We start from the raw sequence: 487 nt of genomic DNA, 5'->3' as shown, positions 1-487 counted from the left end.
CAAATCGTATGCTGTATATTAGCATTTTTATGGTGTATCTATATCTATTTAGCCTACAGTACCTTTTGTGACCACACATGTTAAGGGAGGGGCGCTGTTGTTCAGGCCATTAGCACAATCACACACAAACCCCCCCACACACACACACACACACACACGGGGGGGGGGGGGGGGGGGGGAGTGTGTGTGTGTGTGTGCAGGCGGGCGGGGGGGGGGGGGGGGGGGTTCTGGCCCTGTTACAGATGTTGTCCAAAAATCATGCAGATCGGTACACAGTATCTCTGTAGCCGTTAAATGGAACGGGTATTTCTTACATTGATGCTCCTACATATTAGCATGCAAGCACCAGTTAAAGTTACTTTCCATCCCTCATATACTGTGTGCACAGTGCACATCCCATAACCCACACACTGCACATCATTTCGGAGCTCATATCTTTGAACGGGTAAGGACTAGTTTATGTAAACGAACAAACTTGATTTGTTAT

Source organism: Nannobrachium achirus (assembly GCF_963921795.1).
Source record: "Nannobrachium achirus genome assembly, chromosome: 17".
NCBI classification, from domain to species: domain Eukaryota; kingdom Metazoa; phylum Chordata; class Actinopteri; order Myctophiformes; family Myctophidae; genus Nannobrachium; species Nannobrachium achirus.
Note: the sequence above shows the minus strand (reverse complement) of the source record.